At 44.5% G+C, this 21,801-nt stretch overlaps 1 long non-coding RNA gene and 1 other non-coding gene across 2 annotated transcripts in view; one reads left to right on the plus strand and one right to left on the minus strand.

Annotated features, from left to right (window-relative positions):
* The window catches only part of LOC112551455, an 18,492-nt gene extending 17,560 nt beyond the window's left edge, over positions 1-932 (plus strand). The window contains exon 3 of the long non-coding RNA XR_003095768.1: positions 8-932. This is a non-coding gene — a long non-coding RNA (uncharacterized LOC112551455). The remainder of the gene's footprint in view (positions 1-7) is intronic.
* A 19,966-nt stretch (positions 933-20,898) lies between these two features.
* On the minus strand, positions 20,899-21,065 carry LOC112551541. Its single transcript, XR_003095841.1, has one exon. It is a non-coding gene; the product is annotated as a U1 spliceosomal RNA (small nuclear RNA).
* Between the last annotated feature and the right edge of the window lie 736 nt (positions 21,066-21,801).

Genomic DNA, 21,801 nt, shown 5'->3' on the forward strand with positions numbered 1-21,801 from the left:
TTTCTAGCTTGGAACTGCAAGTGCCCTTTGATGAGAAAGCTTCTCCGTCCTTTTCTTTTTATGCCAGAACACACTGTGAATGAAGAAAAAGAATCTCCAGGGGCTAAAGGGAAAGACCACTGTTTCCCCTCAATTGCAGCCAAGCTTTTAAAATTAAAGCTCTGACTGTGTGCAAGTCAGAAGGCATTTAAAAAAAGCAAACAACTGATGAGAATGTTTCTAGGAAGTCATGCAGGTACAGCATGGTGTTAGATATCCAAACAACCACCAAGGGACATTCAGACATTCAGTTCATTAGATGAAAGAGAGGTCAACACACTAACATGACAAACTGCAGAAGGCTTTCTGTTGTAAGTAGCCACTCTATCTTGTTGATGCCCTATCAAGATCTCCTAAGCTAAGTAACACTGAACTGAGCAAGCAGTTAGATAGAGAACATCTTGGTGCAGGCAGTGATACTGGTGGTTCAGTAAGCAACACTTCTCTCTGAGCCAGTGCTTCCTCAAAGAGCTTTTGAAGAGGGTTTTGTTGTTTTGTTTTTGGGGGATGGGTTTCATTTTGGACTACAGCAGGGGTGTTCAACCCCTGGTACATAGGCCAGACCTGGCTGCCAGGGCTATCCATGGACCTGAAAATTTAACAGGAGGGAATGATGGCAGCATTATGTGCTGCTCCCCTATTACCAAATATCCAGACCTGGGGGGAAGAGAGGAAAGACTGTGGGGTTGGGGGGCTTGAACCCAACCCAGGTATGCAGGCCAGACAGAAGCAGTGCAGTTACTGATTAAGGCACATGGGGCTGGAGTGGTGCAGGGCCTGATCCTGGCATGTGGGGTTGGGCAGAGGTAGCACAAGGCACAATCCAGGGCCAGGCAGAGGCAGCGTGGGGCCTGCTTCTGATACATGGGGATCCAGCCAGACAGTAGACTGGCCCCCTGCCACTCATCTGGCCCACAGGGCTAAAAGTTTGAACGCCACTGACCTATAGGTATGTGCATATGCACGTAGCCATGCATGCACACGTGCGCGCATGTGTGTGCGCGCGCGCGCACACACACACACACACACACACACACTATAGTAATCACTGGTATTTCAAGGCCTCGCTACATGGTCTTTAGCCAAGTCCAAAGACACTGTTATGGCTGCATCTGCTTAAATGGTTAGATGAAATTTTGGACTGTAAGGAATGTGCTCCTGAGCATCTGTAAAAGTGTTTTTGCACGTTTATAGTCATTTTATGGCATCAGATAATTCCTACTGAATATTAAAACTTAACCAGGAAAAATGTATTTGGTGATTTTTTTCCCCAACAGGTAAAGTTGAAATGAAACAAAACAAAAATTTTGCTTTGTTTTATTTCAAATTATTATTTCTTTTAAGCTTTTGAAAAAAAATAATTAGCCTTTTGGTTTTTTGATGATGGCCATCTTTTCTCTCCCAGTTCCCCTCTGTTCCTTTTTTCTACTGAGAATTGGTGCTGGAAGAGAAAATAGAGAAAAATAGTTTTATTTTCCTTTTCCCCTAGGGGTAAAGCCTTTCAAAAAAAAGAGAAGCAGGGGAATGCATAAATGGAAAACTGACAACTAAATCTTTTCAGTGTTTGGAAAAAAAACCCTCAAACTAAAATTGCCATGCACACTTTTGCCATGCAAAACTTCATTTTGCTTTGAATTTCCATCAAAACAATTGAATCTTGGTTTAAATAAATTTAAATAATTTATTTTAAATTTTAATTATCTTCAATGATTTACATTTTTTTTAATTAATTACAAAAACTAGGAATTTATCAGGTCTACAAAAAGTCTTTATTGGCAGCTGTGTTTAAGGAAAGAGGGTTGTAATACAAATAAGCAGGATGGCTGAAAGTGTTGAAATAATGACCTTTCACAGCTTTTCGGTTCTGGAGTGGCATGTTGCATCTTATTAGCGTCATTATTATCATTGGGAAATTCTCACTGAGATTCATTAATAGTCTGAATATTAACTTTGGCCCTAAGCAATTTTTTGTGTGGCTCAATAAGGGAATTTACATCTTCACCAAGTTCATATTCATTTGGTTTTGCCAGTGTCGGTATTCAGCTTACCTTTAAACACAGCCATTTGAATTTGATAGTGATATGGAGCACTGACAAGTTGCTCCTGGACAGCTTCCCTTGTGGCTGATACCTTCCTTCACAAGAGACTGGCAGACTGTAATGTCTCAGTAGGTTCTAATCTATTTTCCCAACATTGGCATGTACATGTAGCAATCCCAGCGAGGAATGCAAATGACAATCTTGCTTTCTAAGTGGAAAACCTACACTCTAGTTCTGACATCACATTTTCAGTATGAAATACTGGTATACCACAAATTACACGGACCTCCGTCTAACAGGATCCTATAGTAGTGCTACCTTTTCACAACACCTCTTAAGATGAAGAAGCATTTCTACACTGGCAAGCAGCAGCTAGCCAGGTTGTAGGGCTCTGCAGAACAATGGTAAGTCAATGGCCAAGGTCACCAAGACAGGCCACTAGTGTCGCAAATAAGTACAATGGGAATTGTAATATCCATCCAGAGGAAACAGGACTTGGGTTTTTCAGGTTTAATTCAAAAGGCCCATACAGGGCATGGAACTGAATACGTTGGATCCTCAGCTGATACAGTTCAATAACTGAAGTCTATGGAGCTGTGCTGATTTACAACATACCCAGAACATATCTAACCGAGGCAAAAAGGCTAGGACAACTCTGAGTATCAAATGTGGTTGGCCAGCTAGATCTTCCACACCTGATGCTCAGGCCACCCCCTCCAAGCAAAGCCATCTCCAAGCAAACTGGGCCCACCTCTCCTGAAAGTGTTCTGCTTTGTGAGCAATTTCTCTAACCAATAAAATGAAACCTGCTCTTAATGAAATATTTATCTTATTCGTCATAGGAATATTGATGCTCACTCTCCCTATTTTAAAAAATGAATACTAACAATTCAGCCTATGAGTACACTCAAGGACTCTTTCCATTTGTGGACACTTCTTTTCAACTCGCATTGGAGGCTCTGTCAGAACTGTGGCTCCTCATGGAATTGCAATGCAAATGATGATTGTGGCCCAGCCACAGGGGAAATTTTACTAGAATACTTTGATCACACTAATTGCAGGGTATTTTGATGTGCTTCTATGCAAAACCGTATTATGAAAATAGGAATTATATAAATCTGGGGGAATTAGGGTCTTTAAGCTTTGGAAGGCCCCTCCCCCCAAAATTCAAAGAGCTATCAGGTATGCAATATAAAAATTCTCAACACTTCCTCTTTTATATATCAACTGGTAAAGCAGGGTCACTCAACTTTTAGCAGTTTAAATACCCATCTACACAGCAAAATTTAAGGGAAATCTTTTCCTGGACAGTGGATAAAGAAGAGTTTAGGAACTGCTATACCTGGATCACATCAACAGACTCTCTAATCCAGTAGCCTTTCTCCAGCATATACCACCACCAGCTACCTTAAAAGAAAGCGACACAGGCAGTTTTGGCTCCTGTCGAGTGCAGAAGATGCTAAGAAGCTTCTCACTGCAGATAAGGGCTTTCTCCCAGAGACCTCTTAAATTACAAGGGACAGAGCTTTTTGTTGTTCCTTGTCAAATCATTCCAAATCAAGATTTAAATTTGATCTTGTCAAATTTTCACAAGCCATCAGAGCTCTGACATCCTTAGGCTCCTATACATGTGCAGGATGCCTGCTCCAAGGTGCTATAATTCCAGGGTGTTGGAGCAGCCCCAATTAATTGAGTCTGTTGGAGTATGGAAATTAACACGATCCAGCAGCCTCCAGCATCATGTGCATTAGTGTCCCCATGATGAAAAATGGCAGTGGGGTGCTTTAAACTAAAGCTCACTTAACGAGTTTTAGTTCAAAGCACCCCACCACCATTTTTCAGTGTGGAGATGCTGATACATGTGACGCTCCGGGTGCTTTTAATTACTGTGGCTCTCAGAATTGTGGTAATTAAAGTGTCCCCCCTCCCCATGCCTTCCAGAGCATGTGTTTAAATGCCCCATGAATGTAAAGTTACTGAGGAAAACTTACAAAATGTATGCATTTCCTTGGCAAAAACCATGTTAATAGAATATTAAGGTGGCACAGTTAAATGCCGAAATGTTAAATTTGCATGAACAACTTTCTGTCTTGTCCTCTTCATGAAGAGGGCCCTGTACCTAAAGTCCCCCACAACTTCAATATCACATAACTAGTGACACCCACCTGCCACCACCCAACCTAGGTTCAGGACTGGAAGGGGCAGCAGTGGGCTTGGCTATATGTAAGAAAGGACTATTGTGAGAAAGATGGGGAAGAACCTATAGGAGATTATGAAGAAGTGGAAAGAGAGCTCATGCATGAGCTTCAAGCAAGATGGATATTTAGGAATAAAATATATTCAGTGCAACTGCAGAATAAAGCACAGGTTGGACCTTTCATTCTCACCAGCCATAAAATGGACTAAGTGACTTGCCCAAGGTCACAGAGGGAGTTTATAATGCACATTAAGGAGCTGAATGTAGGTTTCATGGCTTACCCTGTGCTTGATTGTTCCATCACACGCTCTTCTCTCACAGGTTGATATGTACCCCTCACCCCAAATTTTCATGTCTACATGCTCCCCCTCTGCAGTACTAGTTCTTTTACACTGCTTGAGGTGGGTGTGAGCAGCAAAATTAGGGCAGAAGTTGCACTAGGGGCTTCCAGTCTCAGACAAGGTGAGGAACGTGACTGCAGGGGGGTGTCTGCATCGGGGGAGAAGGGGGGGAGGGAGGAGGGGTTGCTTTACACCCATCTCTAACTCTGCCTCCTCTGCTTTCTCTTCTGTTGCAGCTCCCATATCTGTGTGGCATGCAACAGAATATCTCTCTCTGGCTCCCCCCTTGCTTGATGCTTATTTTTAAAGTGCTTTCTTAGAGCAGATGTTTTCCATGTGCATTTTCCCCTTTTTCTTCTCGCACTTGTTTCAACACAAGTAGTAATTTGCCTCGTCAATTTTTCGGATCCATGCCCAAAAATGCCCATTAATCAGAATGCTCGGCTCTGTCCCAGTCCAGGCACACAATGGCATACTCTGTCTTGCTTCCTTGGCTTACACATGTTTTCTCCCCCCCAGGATTTTGAACAGTGCTTCAGTTCCCATTCCTCCTCCAAGGCCCCAAACTTTGGCCATGGCACCATTTGTTTTCTAGCCCAAGATGAAATCTCATTTCTTGGCAACATCCACTCAGGCAGGATTCATAACTGCATCATTTGCTACTCCCCCCATCCCCACTCCCCAATTGCTACTGTCAAAATCCTACGTGGTGGAGAAAAATCCCAAACTTAAAGCTCTTTCACTGACCCAGCCCCTCTCTACATGACTTTTGCTTTCACTCCATCATTGCCACGGTAATTTGCTGTCCTCGGCAGCAGAGGCCCTTGTGCTTACCGGATCATTTATACTGAAACTATATCAACCTTTCTCATTTCAGGTTTAAGTAGGATGCCAAAACTCAGGACAGTTTCAGAAACTGGAACTGACTGCATAGAAGCCAGATGTAACACAGTTATCTTGACCCCAAACCAGCCCAAATGTAGCAGTGAAATGACAACTTTTCAGTGACTTATATAACCTTGCTCTGCCAGTCCAAAAAGCATAGCAATTTACTCCCAGCTATAAGATATATTAGTATTTTAGCCACTGTGAGCCCACCTCCTTCCATTCCTTCATCCCTCTACATACCTTAGTGACCCTAGAGTGTGCCAAATGCTCTGGTTCCTGATGCAGATATAAGAGTTATATGGTGGTGTATTTTGTAACTACAAGATGGGGATATGCCCTATGCCACTGACTTATGCATGGGGCACCATCTATCCATTACTACGCTGACAGCTGCTACTCCTGATACCATTTACAATAAATTGCAGAAATCATAGAAGGGACCTCAAGGATCACCTAATCCAATTACCTACATATAAAAAGGGAGGAGGGGATGGACCTGTTCTGCATCATTTTCCAAGATATCTAATATTGTTTTAATCATCCTGATAGCTGGGCATTTTTTAAATTTGTCAGAAAGAGAAGCAGACTCTTTTTCACTATCATTCTTGCCTACCCTTTTCCCTCATCCATTTGAAAATGAGAATGTACTTTGTATAGGTTCTTGATCCATGCTATTTATGGGGAGATGGGTTAGAGCAGAGGTTTTCAACATTTTTTAATAAGTGTACCCCCAGCAGCCCCCGTTTTAGTAAGTCTACCTCGGGGGTTGGCAGGGGGAGAGTGGCAAGCAGCCGGACATGGAGCAGGTGGGAGTTGGTGAATGGCCAGACGCCAAGCATGGGGGTGAGGGATGGCGAGCAGCGAGACACCAAGCAGGGGTGTGGTGAGCAGCAGCAGTGCAGTGTCTGTGTGGCCCTGCTCTTGCCCCACCCCGGTCCTGCTCCTATGAGGCACCAGCGTGGGGTAGTGGTGCTCAGTCCCCACGGATCCCCTGGGACCTTGCAAAGGACCCCCAGGGGTACACATACCCCTGGCTGACAACCCCTGGGTTAGAGAGTGTGAAAGGATTCCCTCCCAGGCCTCTCCTCCAGGAGCAAATCCTGGGAGGGGGCCAAACCCCTTTGCCTCTGCAGTGGAGTCAGCCCACCAACCCCCTTAGGCTGGCAGGGGCCACCTGGTGCAGCTGGGTAAAGGGCAGGTGCATGAAGGGAAGGGGGACCCACCTGGTGTTGCCACTGCTTTCCACTGACCTGGTCACAAGGCAGGAGCCCCAGGGCTGCAGGGAGCAGTTGTGCAGGGTGTTGGACTGAGAACAGGGCCGGCAGTAGCCAATTTCACAGGGTCAAGTGGCCCTTTCTGCACCTGTTCCCTAACTCCCACCATCCTGTAGCTTCCATGAACCTGGGGCTCCAGCTGGGCCTCATCCCATCCCCCCCAATGTGGGCAAACTGCTGCATCAGTCACATCTGCCATCAACCCCTTTTTAAAATCCTGGATCCACCTATGCTGTCGTCCTGTGTTACATGGTGTTCCCTGAACAAGGCAGGAAAACCCCTACGTGCTTTTAGTCAAGTTCCAGTTGTTCTTGCATGGCTGTTTGTAGAGTGCACGTGGAAAGAAAGTATATCCCCTGTAGGGGTAATGTGCCATACTTATCACAATGAATCAAAAGCACCACAGAAACTCAGTGTGAGGTTTTAAAGCAACTGCTAACTGGATGGATCAACAGAAAAACCCAATCATGCAAAAGGGCAGAGGCCAAGAACTGAACAAGACTATAGGACTGAACTCTCCTCTTGAACCTATAGGTGGCTTTGCTCATGTCAGGATCAAGGTCTACCAATGGGGAGGAGCTTACATGGATAATAGACACAAAGTCTTCTGTGAACAAAGGACTTTACTCTCCATGGCTCTTACCTTGGCACCAGCCACCAGCAGCAAACTCACTAAAGTTAGAGTTCTGCTCTTTACTCCAAGTTCTGCAGACATACTATTTGCTACGCCACTGAACTGCTCAGCAATGGACTTGAACTGCTTGTGCCCTGGCAGCCAGAATGGATTGTACATCAGCTCTGGCACTTTGTTGGCAGCTGTGTCAGGGAACAAAAGCTGGTGACAGAATGTTCCTTTCCTGACAGCTTGCTCTTGAATTTGCTATCTTGGTGTGAGCAGGTCTCCAACATGCAATTTCTCACATCCCAAGCATGCTATGATAGGAATAATTGTGCTCAGCTGAATGTTTAATAACTCCTCTGATAGCCATGTATTAAAAATGACTGTGGTGGGTGAAGAAAGGGGAGAAAGGGGAAGCTTTCTGGGTATTTAACTGCATTTCTAGATGAAAAGCCTTTCAACTTCCAAAAAATATCAAATTGACTGGAGAAGAAGGATGGGTCTGTGGGTAAAGCAGTGGATGGAGAGCAAGGCTCTACCCCCAGCTCTGCCGCAGGTTTCCTCTATAACCTGCGATGAGTCACTTACTCTTTAAAAAAATGTAAAGTGAGTTTGTTATACAGCATATCTCAGTGTTGTCTGTGGAAACTGCAAGCTTTACAGACCAGCAAATAAAACAGGACTCACTTATAGCTAGGTTAAAATCTAAACGCTACTACTGCATTACAAAGAACAAATTAGTTCTCCACTTTCTCCAAGAGAAAAAAAATGCAAAATTGAGTGCTGTCATAATATAAGCAATTGTGCAGCCAGCTAAGTGCCTGGGCTGGTTGGTTTTCATTATCAGTAATATCTTTCACATCAGTACCTAACCAAATGCTTGGTTTAAGTCCCATTTAGCTGGGAGTTTATTGCATGTTATTTCCTGTAGCTCCCTCTAGGCACTGCCTTCCATGCAAGACAGTACCTTGGAAAGGCATAAGCCATTACTACAGCTTCAAGCGATGGAAACAGATTCCAGGTAACAGATACTCTATACAGCAGTGGTCATCAGGCCTCACACACACATTCATGAAACACAAAATCAAACTGTTATTGTTGACTCCACTGTCTTTTCATTTAAAAGAAGAAAAAAAGAAGACAAGCTCTAAGATTTTAACATAAATTTGGAGATACACCCAGGACACATGCACATGCTTGCAATGGGACAGGGTTCAGAATTAAAGGAGTCAGTTCTTGGAAGGTAGACTAGGTTGTTAAAAGCGAAGTCCATTACATTTCAATCAGTGCAGACTGGAGACATAACCCTATTGCTTCCCAGGACATGGACTTTTATAGGTTTGGTTCCATTCTACTACAAGTGTGGGGAGGACAGCTACTTGGGTAGGGGGCTTGGACAGGAATCAGATCTAGACTCTGAAGATGTCCGTTCCATTTTTGCAGTGTTCCTGAGAGTACCACTGCAACTGATGTCCTGCTCATCTACTCATGCCAAACCCAGCAGTAAGCAGTAAAGCTGCCTTGAGGAAATCCCCCTCTGTTCTCAAGACTTCCAGAGCAGTGGGAGTGGGCACCCACAGCAGCTTCATTTCTGAGTTTGGCACATGCTGAGTAGGACTGGATGGGCAGGGCTCTACTCTTCTGCAGGGTTCTCAGGTATAAATATGCTCTGAGACTAGAGGCTCTCTCTGCAGACAATGGGAGAGAGACTTCTCTTAGGCGTTTTGTACTGTCTCAATTTCAAAGTCCTTGCACTTACCTCTGAGCTACCAACATCTTTCCTACTTCGTATCAACCTTCCAGTCCTCTTGGTTATCTACTCCTGCTCCATCCCTCAAAACTTTGCTGGTCTCAGGCCTGGAACTCTTTTCCCCTCCCCTCCCCTCCAGTAATCCTTAGCCATTCCTCTCCTGAACAGGTGGTCTGTGTATCATTTGATTTAGTTCCTCTAGGCTTGATTTAGATGGGAAGCTCTTTGGCACAAAGAACAGCTCTTATCTGTCTTTGTGAAGTCCTGTCTAACTTTATACTTCCATATAAATATTTAATAAGGAATAATGCATTCACTGGAACAAGTTGTGTGTTGGTACTCCAGGGAGGCTGGTTGGACACATTTTTGGTGGTAAGAAGTTCCAGGAACAATAAAATTTAGAGATGTACTGATAGAGATTTTGGGGGCTGATGTCGATATTTAAGAAGGCATATTGGCCAATACTGATCCGATACAGTGGCCGTCAGCTGGTAAGTCCATTGTGGTGGATCAACATCCCCTGCAGTGAGAAGACAGTAGGGGCAGGGGCAGATGCTGCCCAGCCGGGGCAGAGGGAAGGCATGGGACGGAGCTGCGGCTCATGGGGTGGGGCTGGCTCCCACCAGTGCTTGCACCCCGGGAGGGCATGGGGGGGCGTGTGCCCCCAGATATGCATAGGGTGGGGCAGGAGGCAGCTGCAGGGTGGAGCTGAAGCCGGCACTGTGCAGGGCCATTCTCACCAGGGGTTGGGCTTGGAGCAGGCTTTGGCAGCATTGGGAGGAGGCTGCAGTCACCCCAAATTTCACCACAGCTCCACTTCCAGCCCTGCACAACTGCCTGCCTGGTACAGCCACGGCTTTTCCCAGCGCTTGGGTGGAGTCAGGGTGTTCAGCCGGAGCTGTGCCAGGCAGCAGGTGGCAGCGCAGACCTGGGAGCGGAGCTAGGGTGAAATGTGGAGTGGCTGCAGCCTCCTCCCAGTGCCACCAGAGCCCAGCCCTCAGTGAGAAGAGCCCCACAGAGCGCCGGCTCCAGCTCCGGCCCCAGCTTCACCCCGCAGCTGCAGCCCGCTCCGTGCTGAGCAGATCTGGGGGCACATGCCTGCACCCCTCTCCCAGGGTGCAAGCAGTGGTGGGAGCCACCACCCCATGAGCTGTGCCTCTGTCCCGCACCCCTCCCCCCGCCCCAGCTGGGCAGTGCCTGCCCCTGCTCCCTCCCTCACTATGGGGGTGTTGATCTGCCCCCCCATGCCCGTTCCCTCCACCCACACCTCTTCCCTTCCCCCACCCCCTTCCGACTTTCCCAGCTGGAAGCAGCTCTCCACTCCATGCTACATTGCGGCTGCATACAGCACAGACATTTATTGGCCAAATTATCAGCCCCATCGGGCTGATACCTGATATAGACAATTTTCTTTATATCGGTACCAATCCGCTATTGGACCGATGTATCGGTGCACCTCTAATACAATTTAGCAGCATGGTGCTATTGTTGTCTCCAAATTACAGGATGTAACAGCAAATAACGGTTTCCTTCACCCAAGGATCTCAAGCATTATAGTCTGCAACACCAGAAAAGTCAAGATTTGCTCAGGCAATCTTGAAATCGACATGGAAGTCAGCATGCTCAGCACTTCATAATTCTTAGCTAATGCTGAGCAACTAAAGACATCTTGCTAGTTCCAGAGACATAAGTTTGAGCCTTGCTCTGGAGTTGTTCCAGAGTCAACCCAGCTGTAAATGGGTGCCTCAGCATTTGAGCTGGGGAGTCAAAGGTAGCCAGATGCGATAATAACCACATCACTGTCCCAGCATTGGCTACATAAGTTGGTAGGCTTTAATCACACCAGCTCAATAGACAACCAACTCAGGTGAATTCTTAACTTTTTTTTAACCATTGGTGTTAAAATTATCTTTAAAAACCATTTAATCTCCCCTTTCCCTGTAAATCTCAACTGACTGAGCTGCTCCTGTGGTATTCTGGACTATGATTATGCTTGCCTGATTTTGAAAATATTGAAACCTTGTAGTTATTAGTTTCTCTTTAAAAAAAAGAAGATAATTCAACAGCAGCCAGAAGTGCAGGCCTCCTTTCAGGGTTCAACAGCAGCCAATATTACAGCCTGACTGGTACATACGGAACAAATACACAAGGAAGCAGACAGTTCATGACACCTTGGCCATAAGGCCAAAGAATAAACCAACATGATGGCAAAAGTGAAGATTCAATGGGGCAGCTGTAGCTTGCATCATGCAGTTTCTTTAAGCTCCAGATTTAAGACTACCAACTAGATCACAATGGGAGGCTCTAAAAGTAGCTGTAGGCAGGGCTGGACACAGGCATGGGCAAACCAGGCAGCTGCTCAGGGTCTGGACAGAAAGGAGGCCCGGAAAATGGTAAAATTTATTATTATGGTAATTTTATCAGTATCATCATTGTTGTTATTATTATCATCATCATCATCATCTGTGGCGAAGTGGGGCCCAATGCTAAAAGTTCATCCGGGGCTACCCGGAGTCTAGGTTGCTGGTTGTAGGTTTAAAAAAAGTTAAAGCTATGATTCCTTTAATGTTCTCAGAACAGTTTAACTGGTTGTTGGAGAAAAACAAGATCAAAAGGTGGTAGCTTCATGACATAGTGATCCATTGGGCTGGACATAAGGAAAAACTTCTTTACTGTCTGAGCCCCCAAAGCCTGGGACAAACTTCCCCCAGAGGTGGTGCAAGCACCTACTCTGGACACTTTCAAGAAACATTTAGATGTTTATCTTGCTGGGACCTTTTGACCCAAGCTGACTTCCTGCCCCTCAGGCAGGGGGCTGGACCCAATGATCTACGAGGTCCCTTCCAGCCCAAATGTCTATGAAATCTATGAATGGCTTACACCCAGCCACGGCAACATGTGCCTTGTGCTCTCCCTTCCCTCTGCATTTGCAACATTGAAAGGACACTGCAAGTCATCAGGCAGTTCTTCCCTCTGTCACAACCCAATTAAATTGTGCCCATGCCACTGAGCAAGAGATACCATTCAAATCATCCTCATTTTGACGATTAAGGGTTAAAAGACATCCCTGCCAAAAATTCCTTGAAACAAAACGCAGCCGGAGTACTGCAGATAATTGGACAGCTGAAATAAAATGCTAGGGGAAACTATATCTAATTGGTCCAAAAATAAGCGTAAGCTCCTCACACGTAGCACACACGTAACAGGTAGAGAAACCTAACCCACTACCTTGTAACTTGAGGAGACAAAGAGCTGCCACCTGCCAAAAATTAAAGATTCCATATAACGGTTCACCATTGGATATTCCTGTAAAACACCTCTGCCTATAAATAGTTTAACGGTTTCCGCCCAAGGCGGAGAGCTCTGGGGATCTCACAGGAAACACCTGTGCTTGTCACCAGAGAATTGGGAAATTGATCAATTCCCAATCAATCGCCCCGTCAGCGTAAAATATTGACATAGAAAGTCTTGCAAGCGCGACCGTTCGTTCCCGGCGCCACGTCCGTCATTATCTCGTCGTAACCTAACTGCGTGCATATACTCAACTCTGTAACCGAAACTGTAACGGAACAAAGGCTCGCCTGCATTGTCCATCACTATCTAGGCGACGTAAGTAAACAAACTCCTGTAACCTACACGTGTCTGTGCCTGGTTAATTCCACTCCATCCATCACTACCCGCCTGCCGAGCTCTAAATCTAAACACTCCGGTGTGTGAGTCAGGAGGCTGCTGGCGGCTGCTCTGGTTCGCGACACCCTCCAACCTGGCGCCTCTTTTACCTGTTACAGTAGCTGGCTTAGGGGAAGGCAAACCGAGTGACTGCTCAGAGCCCCACACTTTAGGGGGCCCAAATCTTTCAGGGGGGTGAAGCTTTTGCAAGGAAGTGGCTCTACTTGCATTTTAACACTCGACTATGTATCTAATTCCCACAAAGAATATTAAAAAGATCCACGATACAACTGTGGTGAGTTAATATTTACCTGAATGCATACATTTAAGGAGCCCCAAATGACTCTCTTGCCCTGGGCCCTGACAACCCTAAGGCCACCACTGCCTGTTACCACAATAATGTGTCCTTGCAGAAGAATTAATTATGCACAGACCTGCACAGAGCAAAATGTTTTGCTTTAGGGGACAAATGATTTTAAAAGAATTTTCTAAATTTATAAACCATATACACATACTGTCAACTACAGCATCTGAAAGAAATAATGAAACCACCTAATCTCTCAGTTCTCCACCAGGACATAGTTGGTTTTGCCTTACATTTATTAAGTGACCCACAGTTATGGGCCTCAATGACAAAGGTTAGATTGGGTCCCAAACATTTCTAAAGCCTGGGCTGTTCAGATCTAGGGTTCTGATTTAGACCTACAGTGCCACATTATGAAGCCCCGAACCCAACCCAAGGTGCTAAGGCTTGGTTTCACTCTAACAGAAAAATGGAGATGATACTTCTTATCTTGTAATAGGAATATCCTTTGGCTATTCCCTCCAATCATAAAACGCTCAACAATTTATCTACTGCACACAAAGCTCAGAAGTATATTCATAATCTTGATCCAAGGATGACTAAAGAAGGCTACACTGTCTGTCAACAACCATGTATGCATGTAGTGTTTTCAAGATCATATAAAAGTCCCTGTTGCCATGGAATCTACATCAAGAACGAAGGGAAATTGAATCCCAGAGGAATAATTATAAATAATGGGATGGAATTAAGCAAAGGGAACTTCAGGCTGACCATAAAGAAAAAAATCCCCAAATAATGAAATCTGCTAAGCTACAGATAGCTTCTGAGAGGAAGAAGCAGAAATTCTTTCATTTGGAGTCATTTAAAATCATACTGGACCAATCAGTAGAAAAATATTTCAGAAGGAACACAAAAGACAGGGTTAAAACAGAAGGGCTAATAATTACTTGCCATATTTCATTGTTGTAAGTGCATATAATAAGTTTTCAAGGCAATCAGTGGTTATTAATCCATAACTGCAGACCTTCCAAAGTTGGATCTATGGCCAGTTTTGTGTGGTCAGTGTTTCTGTGGGGCATTGAGACTTATACCAAAGTTCCCTTTTCAAATCAAAGTAATTGCTTTCCCAAACAAGGGAGAAAAATCTTATGCATATAAATTAGGGGTGAAATGTTTAAAAGAACTCAGTTCCCATTCAACAAGCTGCTGGATGTTAAACACCTTACACAATCTAGTGTTGCCTAAATGTGAGCTAAGTTCTTATGAAATTCCTTGCCCCAATTATGAGTGCTGAGCTCTTGAGAAAAAGTCTGGCCCTAGCTCTAAACATCATACCTGGGATCAGAAATATTTCCCTGGGATTCTTGATCATTTTCATGACTTCAGAGCTCGAATGTCACGCTCACATCTGAGAGGATTTTAAGAGTGAATACAGTGTTTCAAGAGACCATTCTAGCGATTGAAGCCAAACTAAAATTGGTATAAGCTCAAACACTTCACTCCCTTTTAAAAGGCTCAGTTAAAATAAGACTTTCTAATTCTTCCTACCCAAAAACCAGAAAAAATGTTTTTATGTTTTTTCAAGTGGAAGAATATAGATATTAGTAAAATCCTCACACATCTGAAAGACTACAGTGCTTTCAAGTTAAAATTATCTCTATTTCATACAAAAGGGCCCAACTGCATTCTAGTTTAACAATGCTACTTTTTAAAAATAAACCTGGGTTTTAAGGTCAATTGGTTTTAAGGAGCCAAACAAAAAAAATAGTTCATTTGGTGCCTACTTCAAAAGAGTTGATTACAGTGTCTGATGCACCAAATTAAATGGAACCATGTATCAGAAGGCTTGGATGTGCCTTTTGCATGCATACAACACATATTTCAAAAACAACATATTAGGGAGCCGACACAAAAGCCAACAAAATACCTTCCTGCAGAAGCCTCAGCATCTAACTTTGTATATGCATTTTGGACTGTCTCAGTTTCATTTAAATTATAACAAGCTCTGACTCAGCTATAATGAGAATAATTCCACCTAATTCCATCACTGAGCAATTTTACAAAATCTTGTACATTCACAAAAGGAGGGAGATCTTCAGAGCTTTTAAAGGATGAACTGCTGAGTCTCAAGGGGAAATAAAAGTTCTGTCAGATGCATAATTGGGGCCAAAAAAGACATTTAGAGTTAAAAATAATAAATTAATCCATTTGGAGACAAAAGCCTATTGTATATCACTCCCCTCCAAAAAAGAACCACACGTGAAGATGATAGTTACTTGGGAAAAGTTAATGAAAACTCACACAGCTCTCGTTTTCTGCTGGTGGAGAGGAATAAGAGGAAAAGGGGTCACCAGTTGGCCTACACAGGTCAAGGAGATACTGCAGTCCAATGGCATTGATACCCCAAAATCCTGACAGAAACCTCACAGGTCTTATGTTGTTGAAGCAGAGGCCCAGTCTCTATAAGCTGCTCCCTCTCTGCCCCATAGCTTGATAGCGAATTCTTCTGTTAGTAGCTCCAAGCACAGAATGGTGTAGGGGGAATAAGAAAAGCACAGTTTGGGTTTGTCATGGAGTGGTGGTTCAGAGAGCAGACTTCCCTGTTGTCTCTCCTCTTTGTTAGGAAGGAGAAAAAAAATGTGCATCTATTCTTCTGCTTTACAACCCTTTTTCCATGGTTATCAGCCAGGCTTGGTCAATGTTGCCACACGGAAATTTATGTAGAGTTCAGCAGAAAATACAACATTTTATAGCTGTTTAGACAATCTTATGAAGTTATAAAGAGTATCATCTCCATGTCATAGATTTCTTCATGATGGCTCAGAACAACCTCTAGAAATGTTCTCAGATTTTTAGAGTAATTTCTATAGAAGCTTGTTAATTTTCCATACAACCTTATTGTTTTAAGCCAAGCCTATTAAACTCTGCAGGATGGTGAATTATTAATTTTTTTCAAAAAGTGAATTTGATTGAGTTTCAGTTCCTCCAAGTTACATAATGGGTTAGAGAAAAGATGTGGTCATAACCTCCTGAACATTGATTTCTTTTTTACTCCACCACCACAACCTTAGTTCATGATTCTACACCTCCTCTGAAAGAGATGACAACTCTTTTAATCTCTGGTGAAGGAAATGCACATGCTTAATTGAAGAACTGGATTGCCAAGGAAGATCTTATGAAGGGCTAGCATGACCAAGGTCTCAGCAAACATATAAAGGCACTGCTCAGGCCATTAACATTGAGTGAGAGTATGAACTGGAAGAGTCTCACTAATTAATAAGATATTGAGCATAATTTTGCAGTGTGGGAAACAGCAATTGAACACAGGTTGTCCTTGTTATGAATTAATCCTACGGAGGGCCAAGGGTTTTCCTATTACCAGATGACATACATTGAATGTGACTCGTCCTTATCTACATTGGCTGCAAAGTCATTGTCAGTATGGTGTTAGCTGGATCAGTTCTTCCTCAAGGTTATTCTAACTCAGTGTATCTTTCTAAGTAAAGCCCCTTTATTGTGTACTGAAATGCAAGATCCCAAATCAAGAAAACAAAATGTAGAGAAACATAAACCCAGAAATAAAGACTTCAGAATACTCTTGTCAATCTCTTTGCACTTCACCTCTATCAAGCATGAACATTTCCATAAACCATGTTTGATACTAGTATTATGGGAAGCAACATTATGTAAAGTCCATACCTTGAGCAGAAATTGCGTGAAGAAAATCTACAGCTCTACCTGTAAGTTTCTGCCCACTGGAAAAAAGAAAAACAATGAACAATATAACACACAATGTTCTAATGCAGCCATTAAAAGAATAAACACCAAAATGTTCCGTCAGCTAAACAGTAATATATCACCCTGGATCCTCTATGAAACTTGACAAGCATCTCTGTTCTATCTGATTCAACTAGTAATGCTACTTTTAAAAGCTAATAGTCACCATTTGTCAATAAATAAGCTTCTGTGAGGCAACAGCATCTTCCTCCCTGGCTATATGAAACCCAAGGCAACATCATCTGCATTTATTATTCTGTAAAGAGAAGTGTGGCCAGCCTTCCTGCAACACCCACTTTGGATGCCAAAATCCAGAGGACTGAATGTGCTACTGCTAGAGTTTGGAGACAGGAATGTGTCTTGATCTCACGTATCAGACCCAGGCTCACTTGGTAATAAGGAGGAACTGGATTCCATAGCAGCTTAAAATAGTGCCAAATACTGGAACTGCCTTATGTAACTCAGGTTTCCAGGTTGTAGCTGTATTGGTCTAGAAGAAAAGGCAATCAAAACTCATAGTAGAGATGGTATCTTTTATTAGACCAACAACATTTTTGCAAAAAAATTTCTCTATGTAACTCACAAATTTTCTTTTATGTAACTCATAAGTGTAACTCACATTTATTCTCTTCAACATGTTTCAAACTAATGTTTTAAGCATCCTAAAAATACCATGAAAGTTAGCAGATAACACTGAAATCCTTCAAGCTTGTTACATACATGCAGCTTGATGGGTACGTATGACTGCTTTAACACTTTTCTTACATTTACTGCAACTACATCACACACAGTATGAAAATACTTATGAGCAGTCAGGATCTAGACTGTGGCAAATTCACTTGAAAATATAGATTAATTTGCCTATGTTCCCATGGGTACCACTGCTTAGCCAAGTGTCTGTCATCCCTACAAAGCACAGCACACCAGGACAGAGGGATCAGCATGCTAGAAATGTACTGCAGATCTCTTGACTTTCTCAGCGGGTCAAATAAAAAGAAACAGTAGAACCATGTGATGGCTCCAAGAGCGACTTTCTCCCTGCAGGTCTCCAGAAGGGTACATGTCAATGGGAAAAGGAACTGCCTCGGTGCCAGATCCACAAATGGATGTACGTGACTAACTTTCATTACCACTAATTTTAATGGGAGTTAAGTACCTAGGTACCTTTGAACTTTCCTGCTTTCTATTCTGAGCAGTATGTAAGATTTTGTATCACCTCAAGTAAAGGTGACACAGGTAGGGACACCCCTGTCTCCTTTCCTCCTGCAATTCAGCATCTTCTCAAGGTTTCCATGTATAATATGCCACCTCCTGCCTGCAGTTTCTTAAACACCTATACACATTACCAAGCAACCAAACTTTCACATGCGCTAGGCACTGTACATGAGAGTCAGTCCTGGCCCTGAAGAATTTATAGCCAAAACAAATAGACAAGGAGTAGAGGGAGAAATGGAGTCACACAGGTGAAGTGACTCAGCCAAGAACACACAGCAAGTCAGACACAAAGCTGGGAATAGAACCCAAGTTTTCTGGTTCATGCACTGTTCACTACACAGTATTACCCTCAGCTTACAGTGCCCTCCACATACACAACTTGAATCACGTGTTATGTTCACTACTAAGGGTCCAGGACAGTGATATGATGGAATTCCAGGAAAGTGCTGGAGGGAGACCAAAGCAACAATTCTGCATTGAGACAAACTCTCTGTTTCTTTATTTCCCAAGTATCAGTTTTGCACGTACCTCTGGACCCAGTTATCAGATGCCAGTCTACGCCTGTGGGAAAAGGCATTGGGGTTAGAAATATTTATTCAGCTGACCATATAGTGCATTTCCATCCAAACTTTTTGTTTTCCTCTTCACAAGGAGATTTTTTTTGCTGAGAGACGCAGACAGGTGCAAGAAGCAACAAGTTACACTTACTACAGCCAGAGAGGCACTGCCTGCAGGCTGGCAAGTATGGAAAGGTGTCACAAATGCTTCTAGCACCTCCCACATGGGAAGGCCGGATCAGAAAAGTTATGTAGTGTGCTCCTATGTTCATTTGTCATCGTTCACCATTAAACAACTCTTTCTCCATTATGCCCTAGCTTTAGGCCAGGGGATGGCAACCTATAGCCTGCTGGCCAGATCCAGCCCACTGCGCTATTTAATCTGGCCTATGGACATGGGGATCTAGCAGTGTTCAGTGGTGCGTGGTTTAAGCAGCAGCTGCTTTCCCAGTGCACCATTGAGAGAAGCAGCAGCAAGGTCCTAGTACCTCCCATTCTCCCACCTGTGACTTGAGCTCAGTCATTCTGGCCCTTCCTCAAAAAAAGTTATCAGCTAGAGGTGCACAGATACATAGGTCCACTATTGGATTGGCACCAATATAAATAAAATTGTCTGTAGCAGAAATCACCCTGATGTGGCCTATAAATGCCCATGCATGACCACAGCCACAGCACAGCACAGCACATAGGTGACAAGGAGCACAGCCTGATAGCTTGGAGAGCTGTGTGCAGCTGGTAAGTCTGTTGTGGTGGATGCGGAGGGGGGAGGAGAGGTGGATGCAGATCAAGGCCCCCGTGGTGAGGGAGGGAGTGGGGCTGGGGCTGTGACAAGCGCTGCCCAGCCAGGGTGGGGTGGGGCACAGGACAGAGCCACAGCTCATCCTGGGGGCATGAGCGGGGGGCATGCCCCTGGATCTGCGCGGGGAGGGGCAGGCTGCAGCTGCAGGCTGTGCCAGGCTCTTCCCAGTGGGGGGGGTTGGGCCGTGCTGCGCTCGGGGCAGGTGGTGGTGGTGCTGGAAGGGGGCCTGGGAGGGACTATGGTGAATGTTGAGGTGGCTGTATACCCCTACCCCCCATAACCCCCTCCCAGCTCTCTAGTCTTGGTGATGACTTTGCAGCAGATTTGCTTCTGCCCTTATTCTTTCTCTCTTGTTTAGGATGAAAGTAGAGGCAGGGGTACTCAGTCTTGTCATGACTTCTCATCTGTTAAAGGAGAATAGTAGTACTATTCACCACATCAGATTGCTGTGAGATGCTGAGAACCTATGGCAGTGAGCCCCACAGAAGAGTACCTAAATCAAATAAAACTGAGATTTGAGAGATGATAGAACATCTGTTTCCTTTGTGTTTGGCCCAATCTCATTCCCAATGACCTGTTTTTTCTTGATTAAGCCCTCTCACCTCATATTTGACTTCATCGGCCTCTAAACAATGTTGTAGACATTTTTTTTAACTTATGAATCCCTTACAAGGTGAGAACAGCACTGACTACAAGGAAGCTGCCTAAAAATATGCATTCATTTTACCATATTTACACAAGTATAAGATAACCCTGATTATAAGACAATAATTAGATTCAATATACGGAAAATTTGTAAATTTGATATAATGTTCCAGGTATAGAATCTGTCTATTGGAGCTGTCTTGCATTTGTACCCCTCCCACTGTTACAGCAGGGAATATAAATCTGGGGGGGTCAGGTAGCCCCTTTGCCCCCTCCCTCCAACTTCTCCCCCTGCAGACCCTCTTGCTCTCCTTGAGCACATGGAAGTCAGCAACAAGTCTGAAAAACATGACCTTGAAATATGCAAACTGCCACAGCTATGTTTATAATACCCACTGACTTATTTAATATAGAGTGGATGCATTTTACCCTTTTTTTGAAACTGCTGCAAGTTTTAGCATGGGCACTCCATAAACACACTTTTAACTAGCATTTTAGCATCTATTTATATATAGACCAACCACATTTGAGTTTTTTAATTTCATTTCAAGGGCCAAATCAGTTCCAAGTTCCAAATTTCAACTAAGCAGAGCTCAATCATTCAAGTCTGTTCAGGCTCTACCACCTGGCAAGAATTCTCCTTCCCAGACCCATTGGTCTGGGGCTTCAGATACGCCCCAAATCTCTGGCAGGAATCCTACATGCAAGCCCAAAGCTCAGAGACCCTAGGGCTTGGATGCACCCTAGTCTTGCCTACTCCCAGCCAAAAGCCGGGGGAGCAAGCCAGGGAGAATGCAAGAAAGCAGTCCCCCACTGTCACAAAATTGTGCAGTCAAGTCTCCTACATTTGGGGAAGCTCAAAATGCAATCTGCCTGCCCAGATTGCAATGTATAGACATCACCCTGGAAGAACCTCATTGGTGATCATGGCATCTCCCCTGTCTTGTGGTAGATTCCCATCAGCATGTCTGCCCAATATGGGACATGTACTTTATAGTCATGCTCAGTGTTGGTTTCCATTACTGAGCACATGCTACTTTTAGCAGCAGTTCAAGAACAGACAGGCTACAGACAGACATTCAAAAAGCCAGAGCCTGAATTGATTCAACCTTTGCAGGTTAGTCCAACCTGCCTAGATTGAACTGGTTTGTAACAGGACAGACATGCTCTCTGGACTGAGGAAATGCAGGTACATGCCTGTAGTTGCTCAGGCCAGGAGCCAGGGAGTGCTAGAGCGCACCTTTGGCTTCAGACAAGCAGTGCTGGCGGGGGGGGGCCGTGAGCAGTCTGGACTGAGCTGGCCAGACGAGGATTTAATTCCTGCCTCGCTGACTCACCGGCAGGGAACCAAGCTGGGTCTGCCAGGCACTGCCCCCCACAGTGCTGAAGCAGTGAGGCACCATGGCCCCTGAGGGACAGGGGGGCAGGGACGAGGGTTAGTCTCCCTTCTACCCTGCTCACAGCTGGGTCTACCCACTGTTGCCACCACACTTGCTCCCTGCAATGAAATAAGCCCCCTGCTGTCTCCTCTGCCAGACGCTGGAGGGAGGGGGAATAACCCCCGTTCTTGCCCCCCCCCACAAGGGGCCCTGCCTGCCAGCATCTGGCCATGCCCCCTGCCCGTCCCTGCTCAGGAGCAGAGGGGTGGTGCCAGCCCTGCTCAGCTGGAGCAGAGAGCCCAGCACAGA

This window comes from Alligator sinensis, unplaced genomic scaffold, assembly GCF_000455745.1.
Source record: "Alligator sinensis unplaced genomic scaffold, ASM45574v1 scaffold109_1, whole genome shotgun sequence".
NCBI classification, from domain to species: Eukaryota; Metazoa; Chordata; order Crocodylia; family Alligatoridae; genus Alligator; species Alligator sinensis.